We start from the raw sequence: 13,029 nt of genomic DNA, 5'->3' as shown, positions 1-13,029 counted from the left end.
TTGTTGAATTGGATTATCTTGTTTGAATAACAACAATAATGTTTATTGCTAAATCAATAAATTATATTAATAAATATATAATGATATATTAATTAATAAAATTAATGTAATATAATAGCAATAATAAATCAGAAAGAACTTTGGGGTATAATTTGTTTGTGGGAGTGGACTGTGGCAGTCATAAGGAGGTGCTGCTCAAGTCTTCAAGAGAACCAGCTGTGGGAAGCATTGTTGACTGATGTCTATAGCTTATACTCCTTTGGATTCACTGTTGTGTTCAGGCAGAGTCCATGCTCACTCTGAGATGTCCCCAGCCAATGACTTAGTGTGATGGGTCATAGAGGGGCTGGCCAATAGCAGTGTAACATAGGTATATTCTGATAGGTATCTTTTGATTCTTTGTTTAGGTACTTCCAGCCATCCTAACAGAGACATTCTGGAAATGCACTGTAGTCTGAGATTTTCCTACCATGCCTTTCCTTCTCTCTCTTCTTTCTTAGGTGTCAGAGTTTCAACCCAGTTTGAAGATCTTTATCACTGACTCCCTCTCTCTCCCATTTTTTCCTTCACAGCTATTTGCCACGATAAATGCCTTGGAGGTCTAATTATTTCTTGGCATCTGCTCCTTGGGGACCTCTAGATGACACAGAAGGTTTACACTAACTGATTTTAACACTTAAATTTAGGCTTTGATAATGAAGAAAGATCGGTTTTTTAAAAGATAGATAAATAAGTCATGGTACAGCACAGAAGGTTCAGAAAGAGATCCTTACTTATACAATCAATTCATTTTTGACCAGGCAATAGAGTAAATCCATAGGGATAGGAAAATATTTTAAGCAATTGATTCTGGAAATTCTGTTCTTGAGAAAACAATTAAATGATCTCTACCTCACACCATATACAATGATTAATTTTAAATGGATCAGACTATACATGTAAAGTTTAAACATAAATCTTCTAGGAAAAAAACAAAAGAAAGTATGTTGGTGTAGACATAGATTTCTTAGACATATTCTAGAAAGCACTAAACTCAAAAAGAAAACAAAGACAAAATAAATTTCATTAATATTAGAGCATCAGTTTACCAAAAAAATTCATAGGCAAGCCACAGATTTGAAGAAGATTTGCATACCTATATCTGAGTCTCTGATAAAGGTGTTGTAACCATTACATAAAACAAGTTAAAAATTAAAAGATACCTCAATAATAAAAGACCATTTCATAAATGGGCAAATTATTTGAAAGCCCAAAAGTCCCAAAGAAAGGCACACAAATGGCCAATAAACACATGGAAATGTGTTTAACTTTCTGCACCTCCTTAGATGCATAGTCAGTAGCTGGACAACACTCCCTGGGCAGCTGCACTGTTCTCCCTTGCTTCATTGCATGGTCTCTGCCCCTTGAGAGGCTCAAGCACTTATTGGCCTTCTCATTGGTCTCCCTCCATGTTGGACCCAGCACTGGGGGAACCTCTACTTCAGACGTCCAAGCACTTTCAAACCCTCCATTCCTCCAAGCACTAATACTAATTCTAATCTGAGATTCTAGAATCTGATCATGCTTCCTCTTTCCATGTGTTCTACCAGTTATGAGTGTGGTAGCTATTTTATGTAGTTTAATAGTCTTTATATTTTTCAATGTTTTTGTCTTTCCACCTTGCAATATCTGAATAAACCAATTCTTTGTTTTAAATATACTCCATAAGAAGCACATATTATACCATTTGTTTTTCTGACTGTACCTTGCCTATTACAGGTAGCACATTTTATGTGATTTTGATGGATTGATTTGTTCACTCTAGGAGACATTATCTTGCCTATCAGCACATTCCAAACCTTGACAGTAGTGATTTAGTCAGAAGTATACATTTAACTTCTCTTTTCTACCATAACTGTTTTTTTTTTTTTTTAACTTTTCTTTTCTCCCTAGAGTTACTGAGTTGGTAAGAGTAAATGTAGGGATTTTGATGGTTCTATTTTTGCTACATGGGGAGAACTCATCTGAGATTAAAACTGAATAGAACCATGAGAGACCATGGACTCTGAAAAGCAACCTGAGGGTTTTGAAGGGGCGGGGGTTGGGAGGTTGGGGGAGCCAGGTGGTGGGTATTAGAGAGGGCACGTATTGCATGGAGCACTGGATGTGGTGCAAAAACAATGACTACTGTTACACTGAAAAGAAATAAAAAAAAAAAAACTGAATAGAACCAAGAAGAACAAAAAGTGGGAAGAGAGACATGCACATGAATAACTTAGTCCTATACAGCTATACAAGGAACCATGTACATCCTCAGCTTAGCAGCTTTCCACACTTTTGTGGTATAGGCTGGCTTATCTAGACAGATCCAGCTTGAATTTCTGTCACTTAATTTGAAGGATTCCTAATGCACCCTCTACAAAATATTCCACGTATACCACATAATTCTGCATAGTGTAATGGTAAAAGAAATCAGTTCTGGGTTTATAGACACTTAAATATAAATGTTGCTCTGGCACTTGCTGTCTTGACCATGGAGCAGTCAATGAACCCCTTCCTGCCTGATTTAGAGGGTAGGCATGAGGAGGACATAAGGGAAGGTGAATAGAGAATCTAGCACAGTGACCAGCTAACAATAGCTAAGAGTGGTACAAATCTCAGTTTCCTTGGCTATATTGAGAAATCATTGGGTCAAGACCTGTACCTCATTTTGTGTGTGTTCACTCTTTCTTACAGTCTAGATGCTCAAAAATTGTTCATTAAATGTAGTGAGTCAGGAAAATCTCTAAAGAGTGTCTATTTATGGAGTGTTAGCCCTCATGCACCATCTACTTTGTGTAGAATAAGACTCTCAGGACCTAGAATATTACATTCCAGACTCCAGGTTCCTCTGGACTGAGTATGCTTCTAGGTTTCATCCTAGAATTGCAGTGGAGGACTCTGGTTAAAGATGGAAGACTAAGATAAGCAACTTGTCTCTGTTTCTTCTCGAAACTCACCAACATGACAAAAAAGGGATTAAAAGTGACATTAACTCACCTACTTTACTATTACAATGATGTAACAGTAGGAATTAGGAATAGAGAGCAAGAAGAGAGTGTACATGTTTGTACAGTGATGGTACAGGGTAGAAAAAGTTACAAATTCTTATTTTAGTAGGAGTACTGGTTAGAAACTATTAGAGTAATCCAAATTAGAGATGAAGAGAGAATATAGAAGCCGTGTAAGAGGGAAAGCCAAATATTTCAAGGAGTTGGATTCTCTAGGAATTGGAGACTGGATGAAGATGACCAGTGAGAGGAAGTTGTGTTAAGATTAGTTTGTAGATTAGTTCCCTGGATGATGTAAAAAATGTGCTGACTTTAGTTTTGAGCACTTTGAGCCTGGGGCACATAAGATAGACCTTTTTGAGAGGCATTTATGGAAGTCCACCTACATGTAGCTATGGATCTACATACGGATCTGCATTTCTCAAAATGAGTGATTTTACCACCTAAGGGATATATGCCAGTTTCTGGAGAACATTTTGATTGTCACACGTGGTGGTGGTGGATACTACTTGAATCTAATGGGTAGAGGCCAGGGATGCTTTCTTCTTAGGATACACAGGACAGCTTCACAATGAAGAATTATCTAGTCCCCCCCCCACCCAAAAAAAAAAAAAGAGTTATCTAGTCCAAAATGTCAATAGTGCCAAGGTTGAAAAATCTTGATGTAATGAATATGGATTGGAAATAGGGGAGGGATGCTAACACTTAGGCTCTTTTTATGTGTCGGGCATGTTTCTGATACTTTATATGATTTAACTCCCTTAATCCCCACAACAACCCTATGAAATTTCTCCTTTAAAACTCATTTTGTATCTGTACATTGGTATTAGATAGATATGAAAATATACATACAAGGGCCAGAGAAGTTATATCACTGTCTTCAGTCTCACAATTAAGGATTTTCAAGTCCAGATTTGACTTGAGGGCCCACCCTCTCTCTCTCTCTTTTTAAGTTTTTATTTATTTATTTATTATTATTTTTTATTTTCAAATTTTTATTTAAACTTTATTGATTTCAGGAGTAGAATTCAGTGATTCATCACGTGCATACAACACTCTGAGCTCATCATATCAAAGTGCCCTCCTTAATACCCATCACCCATCAAGCTCAGCTCCAACACTCCCACTCTTCTTTATTTTTTTAAAGATTTTTTTGTTTGTTTGTTTGTTTATTTATTTGACAGAGAGAGAGATCACAAGTAGGCAGAGAGAGAGGAGGAAGCAGGCTCCCCGCTGAGCAGAGAGCCCGATGTGGGACTCGATCCCAGGACCCCGAGATCATGACCTGAGCCGAAGGCAGCGGCTTAAACCACTGAGCCACCCAGGCACCCTCTTCTTTATTTTTTTAAGATTTTATTTATTTATTTGAGAGAGAGAGAGAGAGTATGAGAAGGGAAAAGGTTAGAGGGAGAGGCAGACTCCCTGTTGAGCAGGGAGCCCGATGTGGGACTCTTCCTAAGACTCCAGGATCATGACCTGAGTTGTAGGCAGTTGCTTAACCAATTGAGCCACCCAGGCATCTGTAACACTCCCACTCTCTAACCACTTTGCTAAAACATCCCTTTATAGATGTGAAATCCACAAGCATGGACAATGCTAAAGCTATGATTTACTGTTTTACTAACGCAATCCCAGAGACTTCAGGTAAGTGCTAGAAATGGCAAGTGACTGTGCCCCAGACTTTCCTCTTAGAACTGTGCATAGACTCCAGGGGGTGAAGAAGGAAGTGACAAAGGGAGGCACTCATTCCTCTGCACTGGGGATTAGGAATTCCTACTGTGAAATTATAAACTGAGCAAAACATTGAGTCTCAAAGGATCCAGTGTTGGGCCTGTAACACAGGATATGAATATGGGTTCAATAATTTCTACCCTCTGTGGACTCATTTAACTTGGAAGGAAACAATGAGGGAGAGAATAATTTTCTGTGCTACGAATCAATTTTCTTAGAACTACAGGTCATGGACTAGATTCCCATTGCAGTTACCTGATTGTTTTGGAGCTTATATAAGGTTGTTTTCCTCCTTTCAAGTGAAGAGGACTTCTGGGCAAATTCTCAAGTACAGATCATGGCCTGTTCTCCAGAATACCACTTTTAGCATGTCAAAGACTGAGGGCTGTGCTGATGTATACTGTCTCCTCTCTTGACAGAAACTTTGACACCCCAGGACTGTAGAGCAGAAGTGGCTTTAAGGCCTAGCAGAGTGAGGGCTCCAGGAAAAGGAAAATGAGGGTAACACTACCAATTTATTAATTTATTATTCTTGTCACCCGTAATCCTGAATGGAAACTGGGGAGAAGGGAGGAAATGACATGCAGAGACATTGGAGGTCTTGAGATCAGTATTCTTTCTGCACAAACTGCATGAGTGGGAGTAAAAGAGAAAATGAGGAATCATTAGGAATAATCAGAAGTCTTGTTCCTTGGATTCCTTGCATGACAACCCTGTGCTAGTAAACCAGCAGATCAGTCTCTTCCTCTGGAGACAAAGAGTGAGGGTCCATTGTTAATGCTACCTTCTACCTCTGTTCCTGCAGATCATACCTGTGAAGTGAATGGCTGTGGAGAATGACTCCTCTGTAACTGAGTTTATCCTTATGGGATTAACAGACCAACCCGAACTCCAGCTACCTCTATTTTTTTTTGTTTTTGGTGACCTATGTGGTTACTGTGGTGGACAATTTGAGCTTAATTAATTTAATTTAGCTGAATTCTCACCTTCACACCCCCATGTACTTTTTCCTCTTCAATCTTCCTTTATTGATCTCTGTTATTCATTTGTCTTCACCCCCAAAATGCTGATAAGTTTTATTTCAGAGAAGAACATCATCTCCTTTACAGAATGCATGACTCAGCTATTTTTCTTCTGCTTTTTTGTCAACTCTGAGTGCTAAGTGTTGACAGCCATGGCCTATGATCGCTATGTGGCCCTCTGTAAACTCCTGCTGTACACAGTTACCTACCATGTCTTCTCAGGTCTGTTCTCTGCTGATATCTGGTTCATATGTGATGGGGTTTGCTGGTGCCATGGTCCACACGAGGTGCATGTTTAGGCTGATCTTTTGTGATTCCAGTATCATCAACCATTACATGTGTGACATCTTCCCTCTCCTCCAGCTCTCCTGCAGCAACACCTATGCCAGTGAGTTTGTGATTTCTGTTATTGTGGGCACAGTTGTCATTATATCTAGCCTCATTATTTGTATTTCTTATATTTTGATTCTTTCTAATATCATTCACATCTCTGCATCTCAGAGTTTGTCCAAAGCCTTTAGTGCCTGTGGCTCCCACCTAGTAACTGTTGGTCTATTCTATGGATTTGGGTTGCTCACTTAGCGTCAAACCACCATCCACTGGGTCTGTGGGCCAAGGGAAATTTTTCTCAGTGTTTTACACAAATGTGGTACCTATGCTCAACCTTTTCACTTATAGTCTCAGGAACGAAGATATCAAACTTACTCTGAGGAAAACCCTGAAAAGATTTTCAAACTGAGAAGAACTATCTATCTCTCCTCTGTTATGTCTTTTTCTCCACTTTCTGCTTTTCCTTATCCTCTTCTTCCTATTCTTTTTCCTTTTCCTTACCTTTCCAAAGTCTTTCTGGCAGGATTTTTTTTAAATGTATTTTTTATTTATTTTCAGCATATTTTATTTATTTATTTATTTATTTTCAATTTATTTTCAGAAAAACATTATTCATTATTTTTTCTCCACACCCAGTGCTCCATGCAAGCCGTGCCCTCTATAATACCCACCACCTGGTACCCCAACCTCCCACCCCCCCGCCACTTCAAACCCTCAGATTGTTTTTCAGAGTCCATAGTCTCTCATGATTCACCTCCCCTTCCAATTTACCCCAACTCCCTTCTCCTCTATAACACTCCTTGTCCTTCATGATATTTGTTATGCTCCACAGATAAGTGAAACCATATGATAGTTGACTCTCTCTGCTTATTTCACTCAGCATAATCTGGAAGAGATTATGCTGAGTCATTAGAATTTTGATTTGGATTGTATTGAGTCTGTAGATCACTCTGGGTAGTATCAACATCTTAACAGTAGTTAAGTCTTCCAATCCATGATCATAGAGTATGCTTCCATTTATTTATGTCTTCTGTATTTTCTTTCAGCAATGTTTTTTCACTTTCATTTTACAAGTCTTTTATCTCCTTGGTTAAGTATTTAATTCTATATGATGCTGCTATAAATGGAACTGTTTTTTTTTTTCTTAATTTCCCTTAAGGATTGTTCATTTTCAGTGTTCATTTAAAGGCATCTAATCTTTGTGTGTTGACTTTGTATCCTGCTACTTTCCTAAGTTCCTTTGTGGTCTTAATTTTTGTTGACTCTTTAGAATATTCTACATATAAGATCCTAACCCTTGAGAAGAGAGGTGTTTTTTCTTCTTCCTTTCCAAGTTGAAAATTTATTTATTTCTAATTCTTGTCTAATGTCCTGACTAGAAATTCTAGTGCTGTGTTGAATAGAGGCTGTGAGAGTGAGTGTCCTTCCCCAACCCTGAACTTTGAGAAAGAGCTCCCAGATTTCAAGCACAGCTTTTATTCTTTTGAGGTAGTTTCCTTCTAGTCTTATCCTGTTGAAATTTTTATCATGAAAGGATGTCGAATTTGGTCCAGCTCTTTTTCTTAATCAATTGGCATGAGTGTGTGTGTGTGTGTGTGTGTTTCCTTCATTTTATTTATGTGGTATGTTACTTCGATCAGTTTCATATGTTGACCTACCTTTGCATTCCAGGTATAATCTCACTTTTTATAATCCATTTAACATGCTGCTGTATTTCATATGCTAGCATTTTGTTGAGGATATTTGCATTAATATTCATTAAGGGTATTGGTCTATAGATGTCAATTCTTGTAGTGCCTCTGTCTGCCTTTGGTATTGGGGTAATGATGGCCTCAAAGCCTGAGCTAGGAACTGTGCCATACTTTTACATTTATGAAAAAGCTTGAGAAAAACTGATGTTAATTATTCCTTAAATGTTTGGTAGGATTGACCAGTGAAATCATGAGGTCAAAAACTTTATTTACTGGGAGATTTATAGTTATTGATTCAATGTCCTTACTAGTCATAAGTCTATTCAGGTTTTCTATTTCTTCATGATTTAGTCATGGTAGGCTTTGAATTTCCAGGAATTTATGCATTTCTCTATGTTATACAATTTGTTGACATATAACTGTTCGTAGTACTCCCTTATAATCTTTCTTATTTCAACAGAAATGGTTATAATATCCACATCTTCATTTCTGAGTTTTGACATTTTTTAAAAGATTTTATTTATTTATTTGACAGACAGAGATCAAAAGTAGGCAGAGAGGCAGGCAGAGAGAGGGGGGAGAAAGCAGGCTTCCTGTTGAGCAGAGAGCCCAATGCGGGGCTCGATCCCAGAACCCTGGGATCATGACCTGAGCCAAAGGCAGAGGCTTTAACCCACCGAGCCACCCAGATGCTCCAAAATAATAATATCTTTTATTGAAGAGACTGTCTTTTTTCCACTGTATATTTTTTCCTGTTTTGTCAAAGATTATTTGACCAGAGAGTTGAGGGTCCATATCTGGGCTCTCTACTCTGTTCCACTGGTCTATGTGTCTGTTTTTATACCAGTACCATGCTGTCTTGGTGATCACAGCTTTGTAGTAAAGCTTGAAATCAGGTAAATCAGTTTTATTTTTGTTTTTTAACATTTCCTTAGTGATTCGGGGTCTCTTCTGATTCCATACAAATTTTTGGATTATTTGCTCCAGCTCTTTGAAGAATACCAGTGGAATTTTGATCGGAATAGCATTAAAAGTATAGATTGCTCTAGGCAGTATAGACATTTTAACAATGTTTATTCTTCCGATCCAAGAGCATGGAATGGTCTTCCATCTATTTGTGTCTTCTTCAATTTCTTTCATGAGTGTTCTGTAGTTCCTCAAGTACAGATCCTTTACCTCTTTGGTTAGGTTTATTCCCAGGTATCTTATGGTTCTTGGTGCTATAGTAAATGGAATCGATTCTCTAATTTCCATTTCTGTATTTTCATTGTCAGTGTATAAGAAAGCCACTGATTTCTGTACATTGACTTTGTATCCTGCCACATTGCTGAATTGCTGTATGAGTTCTAGTAGTATGGGGGTGGAGTCTTTTGGGTTCTCCATATAAAGAATCATGTCATCTGCAAAGAGAGAGAGTTTGACTTCTTCATTGCCAATAACTCTCTTATTTCCCTTTGTTGTCTGATTGCTGTTGCTAGGACTTCTTTTTTTTTGTTTGTTTGTATTTTAAATTTTTTAAAATTTATTTATTTTATTTTTTATTAACATATAATGTATTGTTAGCCCCAGGGGTACAGGTCTGTGAATCATCAGGTTTACACACTTCACAGCACTCACCATAGAACATACCCTCCCCAATGTTCATAACCCAACCACCCTCTCCCTACCACCCTCTCCCAGCAACCCTAATTTAATATAATTTCTATTGAAAGTCCAAGAATCTACAGAGTCTTAGGGAAATTTCTTTTTTTGACTGACATGTACTTTGGTAAAATCAAATCTTAAAATCTCTCAAACACCAATGCATGGTTTTCAAAGTGGGGTTCAAACAACTGTTTTCATCTTCCTTTTTTTTGTCCTTAAATTCATTTTTTAATTTTTTTCCAATTTATTTACTTTCATAAAAACAGTATTCATTATTTTTTCACCACACCCAGTGCTCCATGCAAGCCGTGCCCTTTATAATACCAACCACCTGGTACCCCCAACCTCTGCACAGCAAAGGAAACAGTCAAAAAAACAAAGAAGCAACCCACAGAATGGGAAAAGATATTTGCAAATGACAGTACAGACAAAAGGTTGATATCCAGGATCTATAATGAACTCCTCAAACTCAACCCACACGAAACAGGCAAACACATCAAAAAATGGGCAGAAGATATGAACAGACACTTCTCCAATCAAGACATACAAATGGCTATCAGACACATGAAAAAATGTTCATCATCATTAGCCCTCAGGGACATTCAAATTAAAACCACATTGAGATATCACCTTACACGAGTTAGAATGGCCAAAATTAACAAAACAGGAAACACCATGTGTTGGAGAGGATGTGGAGAAAGGGGAACCCTCTTCCACTGTTGGTGGGAATGCAAGTTGGTGCAGCCTCTTTGGAGAACTGTGTGGAGATTCCTCAAGAAATTAAAAATAGAGCTTCCCTATGACCCTGCAATTGCACTCCTGGGTATTTACCCCAAAGACACAGATGTCGTGAGAAGAAGGGCCATCTGTACCCCAATGTTTATAGCAGCAATGGCCACGGTTGCCAAACTATGGAAAGAACCAAGATGCCCTTCAACGGATGAATGGATAAGGAAAATGTGGTCCATATACACTATGGAGTATTATGCCTCCATCAGAAAGGATGAATACCCAACTTTTGTAGCAACATGGACGGGACTGGAAGAGATTATGCTGTTGCTAGGACTTCTAATACTATGTTGAACAAGAGTGGTGAGAGTGGGCATCCTTGTCGTGTTCCTGATCTCAACAGGAAAGACGGAAGCTTTTTCCCATTGAGGATGATATATGTTGTGGGTCTTTCATAGATAGATTTGATGAAGTTCAGGAATGGTGCTGAGAAAACTGGGCAGCTACATGTAGAAGAATGAAACTCAACCATTCTCTTACACCATACACAAAGATAAACTCAAAATGGAGAAAAGACCTCAATGTGAGACAGGAATCCATCAGAATCCTAGAGCAGAACATAGGCAGTAATCTCCTCGATATCAGCCACAGCAACTTCTTTCAAGATATGTCTCCAAAGGCAAAGGAAACAAAAGTGAAGATGAACTTTTGGGACTTCATCAAAATCAAAAGCTTCTTCACAGCAAAGGAAACAGTCAAGAAAACAAAGAGGCAACCCACGGAATGGGAGAAGATATTTGCAAATGACAGTACAGACAAAAGGTTGATATCCAGGATCTATAATGAACTCCTCAAACTCAACACACACAAAACAGACAATCATATCAAAAAATGGGCAGAAGATATGGACAGACACTTCTCCAATAAAGACATACAAATGGCTATCAGACACATGAAAAAATGTTCATCATCACTAGCCATCAGGGAGATTCAAATTAAAACTACATTGAGATATCATCTTACACAAGTTAGAATGGCCAAAATTAGCAAGACAGGAAACAACATGTGTTGGAGAGGATGTGGGAAAGGAGAACCCTCTTATACTGTTGTATACTGTTGTAGAGCATAACAAATAGCATGGAGGACATGGGGAGTTATAGAGGAGAAGGGAGTTGGGGGAAATTGGAAGGGGAGGTGAACCATGAGAGACTATGGACTCTGAAAAACAATCTGAGGGTTTTGAAGGGGCGGGGGATGGGACGTTGGGGCCAGGCGGTGGGTATTATAGAGGGCACGGATTGCATGGAGCACTGGGTGTGGTGAAAAAATAATGAATATTGTTTTTCTGAAAATAAATAAATTGGAAAACAAACAAACAAAAAAAACCAAAAACAAAGAAAATGAATACTGTTATGCTGAAAATAAATAAAAAATAAATTTAAAAAAATAAATAAAATATGCTGAAAATAGCAGCCAATTACTTAAGAAAACTGTTAATCAAGATAAAGAGTCATATTGATATGAATACACTAATCGTAGGAGATCTTAACATGCCTCTCTCAGAAATAGACAAATCATCGAAGCAGAAAATCAATAAAGAAACAAGAGCATTGAATGACACATTGGAACAGATGGACCTCATAGATATATACAGAACATTCCACCCTAAAACAACAGAATACTCATTCTTCTCAAGTGCACATGGAACCTTCTCCAGAATAGACCACATACTGGGTCACAAATCAGGACTCAACCGATACCAAAAGACTTAGATTATTCCCTGCATATTCTCAGATCACAATGCTTTGAAACTGGAGCTCAATCACAAGGAAAAGTTCCAAAGGAACTCAAACACCTGGAAGCTAAAGACCACCTTGCTTAAGAATGCTTGGATCAACCAGGAGATCAAAGAAGAACTGAAACAATTCATGGAAACCACTGAGAATGAAGACACTTCGGTCCAAAACCTATGGGATACAGCAAAGGCAGTCCTAAGGGGAAAATATATAGCCATCCAAGCCTCGCTCAAAAAAATTGAAAAATCCAGAACACACCAGCTGTCTCTACACCTTAAAGAACTGGAGGATCAACAACAAATCAAACCAACCCCACACATAAGTAGGGAAATCATCAAGATTAGAGCTGAGATCAATGAGGGAGAAACCAGAGATACAGTAGAACGTATCAATGAAACTAGAAGCTGGTTTTTTGAAAGAATCAATAAGATCGATAAGCCACTGGCTACACTAGTCCAAAAGAAAAGAGAGAAAGCCCAAATTCATAAAATTATGAATGAAAAGGGAGAGGTCACAACTAAAACCAAGGAAGTAGAAACAATCATCAGAAGTTATTATGAACAGTTATATGCCAATAAGCTTAGCAACCTAGATGAAATGGATGCATTCCTGGAAAATTATAAACTACCAAAATTGAACCAGGAAGAAATCGACAACCTGAATAGACCGATATCTAATAACGAGATTGAATCAGTGATCAAAAACCTCCCAAAATGGGAATGCAAGCTAGTGCAACCACTCTGGAAAATAGTACGGAGGTTCCTGAAAAAGTTGAAAATATGATCCAGCAATTGCTCTATTGAGTATTTACTCATTGCAAGCTAGTGCAACCACTCTGGAAAACGGTACAGAGGTTCCTGTAAAAGTTGAAAATATGACCCAGCAATTGCTCTATTGAGTGTTTACCCTAAAGATACAAATGTAGTGATCTGAAGGGGCAAGTGCACTCCAGTGTTTATAGCAGCAATGTCCACAATAGCCAAACTATGAGAAGAACCTATTTGTCCATCGACAGATGAATGGATAGAGAAGATGTGGTGTATATTACAATGGACTA

The 13,029-nt window shown here is 38.1% G+C and overlaps 1 pseudogene; it reads left to right on the top strand.

The window, feature by feature from the left end:
- The first annotated feature begins 5,559 nt into the window (after positions 1-5,559).
- LOC122914033 lies at positions 5,560-6,612 on the top strand (annotated as a pseudogene).
- The last annotated feature ends 6,417 nt before the right edge of the window (positions 6,613-13,029 follow it).

The sequence above is a fragment of the Neovison vison genome, chromosome 7, assembly GCF_020171115.1.
Source record: "Neovison vison isolate M4711 chromosome 7, ASM_NN_V1, whole genome shotgun sequence".
NCBI classification, from domain to species: Eukaryota; Metazoa; Chordata; class Mammalia; order Carnivora; family Mustelidae; genus Neogale; species Neogale vison.
This window is presented reverse-complemented; position numbering and strand designations above follow the sequence as displayed.